At 36.1% G+C, this 3,340-nt stretch overlaps 1 non-coding gene across 1 annotated transcript; it reads left to right on the top strand.

Annotated features, from left to right (window-relative positions):
* Positions 1-2,791: 2,791 nt before the first annotated feature.
* On the top strand, positions 2,792-2,898 carry LOC141710154 (small nucleolar RNA R71). The gene has a single exon (XR_012570688.1). It is a non-coding gene; the product is annotated as a small nucleolar RNA R71 (small nucleolar RNA).
* The last annotated feature ends 442 nt before the right edge of the window (positions 2,899-3,340 follow it).

The raw sequence follows: 3,340 nt of genomic DNA, 5'->3' as shown, positions 1-3,340 counted from the left end.
ACTCTTCCTATTTGACTATTCCTATCCTATGTGATCTCCCTATCCTATCTTAACCCTAATGTTCTTGTTTTCAGGGACCAAACCTACAGCTCTGATGCCAAACCTATAACGCCCTCCAGACCCGGGGTATAAGTTTGAGGGTTACTAGCTAATCACCAAACTTGTACAATCTGATTAACAACTAATAAAGAAATGAAACTAAACCCCTTTAACACTAACCAGGATCTTTTCAAGTTAAAGTATGAAAACAAGAACCACTAACTACTTTTATTACAAATCAAATTCAAAATCTCATAAATTCTTTTTATTACAAACCATTGTCTAATAAGTTTTAAACTAAGTCCATCTTTTATTTAAACACACACACTAACTATTCACACTCCACCTGTTCGGGCAACTCAAAGCTTTCTTCCTGGATTGGGATCAACACCTTGGGTATGAGAGGATCCCGAGGCTTGACCGCTTCTTTACCACTCGAGTCCTGATGGGTTTCATATTGCTTCTTAACTGAAAACAATAAAATGAATAACAACAAAAAGGGTGAGTCAAAAATTGCTCAACAAGTCCACAAAATATAAGCAGTGTTAAGTATTTTAAATGAAACCGTAATCTCGGGTATATCTGCAAAGATATCACCCCACAAGAATAGAAAGAGGGCCATTACTGGCGAGTACAAATGAACTAAACTGGACACAAGTTCGCATCTATATTCTGCTGATCAGTCAGAATATAATGCAGATCTATATCTCAATATATAGATCCAGTCATATCCCATGTCAAGGCACCAGTCACTACGGCCCATGTCGAGGCACCAGTCATATCCCGGACCTCAAGATTAAGACACACTCAATCCCCAAAATATCATTATCCAGTCCATCGCTGACCCACCGGAATAATCGCTATGCTTTGATATATTCTAATCACCAGAATATATCAATCCCAATGTATCACCAATGGAATATGAATCAAGAATCCAAAGAAACGGAGTAATCAAGAAACGAAATGACATATGAACAAAGGAATAGCAAGTGTATATCAGTGATTTAAAACAAGAATCAAAAGAGTGCAAATGTGATAAGCATCTGAAGAAGTGTCACTATTCTGAAAGTAGAGTAGGGGAAAAACTTGCGTTTTGCGCGACTCACTGCAAACCTGTCACCTTCGTCTATTACCGACTCAACCTGCCTTGCTGACTTAGCTTCTATTAGAGAAATAGACTAATTTAGTCATTTCGTACTTCAATTGTATCTTGAATCGACTTCACACCGTTCCTAACATCTACCCATGCGCTTATGACTGACTCATGTATTATTTATTAGCAAATAAGACACAATTAACCATGTAATACACATAAGCACATAAGCACATAATCATTTTTATAGTTAAAATAATTTTTAGAACCAAAATCGACTCGCTGATCGCTCAACTAATCGTTATCTGACTCGTTTCCTATTTATCCGGAATTTTTCGGACTCGTCTCGGCACACATTTCGACTGATAATCAAACAAGTAACAAAGTCAACTGATTTATAGAAGAAATTAAGTTTTAATATTATTTTTAATGAAAAGAATTCATTTTTCTGAGTCAATGGGCTTTCATTTTGCTCGAATCGGACTAACGGTTTAATTATTATCAATTAAACACTGATAATTCAATTTATTATTCACTATAAATAATTATTACTAATTTTTAAAACTCAAAAATAATTTTTAAATAATTATTGAAGAAAAATCAGAATTAAAAATGATTTTTCTATAATTTTTGGAATTAAAATGAATTTATTATGATTTATTGAAAATTATTTGATTAATTATCAAAATAATTAATCGTTTTTAAATAATTAATAATTAATTGATAACTAATAAATAAATAATAAATAATTAAGAAAATAATTCAATCTGATTTTTAGAAAATAATTCAGAATTATTTATAATATAAATCTATTAATTAAATAATTAATTAATCAATTTATAAAATAAATAAATCTAATTTTTAAAATAAATAAAAATAAAATAAAAATCAAAAATCCAGAAATAGTTGTCAGAAATCAAACATCTGACAAAACAGATCAAACCCGGGTTGCAAATCGGGTTGCAACCGGGTCACCAAGAACATCCCGGGTCGGGGATGAACTCACCGGAAAATTCCCAGATTCCGGTGGGTTTCCCGGACTCCGGCGACCTCTGTTCCTGGCCAAACGAGCACTGTTTGGTACCCATTTAGATCCCAAACCATTCCAAATCACTTCCCCAACCTATCTCATGCCAAAATCAATCAGAAACATCCCTGGATATCATTCTCCGATCAAAACCGACTTCAACTCCGGCCAAAATCCTATCTTTTTTTTCTGTAAACCAAACTCAACGTTCTATAGTGGAAATTAAAGCTATGAGCTGGCACAGGTTGCTGCGATCGCTAAAAATTGCTAACGAATTGAGCTGATTCACTAGAAATAGCACACTGATCAGTCTCATGGGCACCAACACAAAGCTCACAGACACTAGTGATTTGATTAACTCCATAAATGGCCAAAGTGTCCACCTTCATCGTCAAAGCCTTAAGTTGGGCAGCTATAGCAGTTGTTGTATCCAACTCCAGAATTCCTGCTAGTTTTCCCTGAGTCAGTCTATGAGAAGGATTCTGGTATTCATTAGCAGCCATCAGTTCAATCAATTCATAAGCTTCATTATAGCTTTTATCCCACAAGGCTCCTCCTGATGCTGCATCGAGCATGGGTCTAAAGTAGCACCCAATCAATTGTAGAAACAGTTTATAATCATCCAATCAGGCATGCCATGGTGTGGGCACTTCTTTAGCATCTTCTTATATCGATCCCAAGCCTCACACAGAGATTCACCAGTTTGCTGAGCAAACTGAGTAAGAGCATTCCTAATTGCAGCAGTCTTCGCCATAGGGAAGAATTTAGTGAGAAACTTTTGAGCAAGATCCTCCCATGTGGTGATAGACCCTGGTGGTAGAGAATGTGACCAACACTTTGCTTTATCCCTTAGAGAGAATGGGAAGAGTCGCAGCTTGATAGAATTTTCAGTCACACCATTGAACTTGAAAGTGTCACAGATCTCGATGAAATCCCTGATGTGCATGTTGGGGTCTTCAGTAGGAGAACCCCCAAACTGAACTGAGTTCTGTATCATCTGAATCGTGCTTGACTTGATCTCAAAAGTGTTAGCCGAAATGGCTGGTCTGATGATGCTTGACTGAATATCATTGATCTTAGGCTGAGAATAGTCCATCAAAGCCTTAGGAATTTCTTCTTGATCCCCCATCACTACTAAAACTGGTTCCTCGATTTTCTCTTCTTCTTCTACATTCTCTTCG

The sequence above is a fragment of the Apium graveolens genome, chromosome 2 (genome assembly GCF_009905375.1).
Source record: "Apium graveolens cultivar Ventura chromosome 2, ASM990537v1, whole genome shotgun sequence".
NCBI lineage: Eukaryota > Viridiplantae > Streptophyta > Magnoliopsida > Apiales > Apiaceae > Apium > Apium graveolens.
Note: the sequence above shows the minus strand (reverse complement) of the source record. Positions and strands in the feature narration are given on the sequence as shown.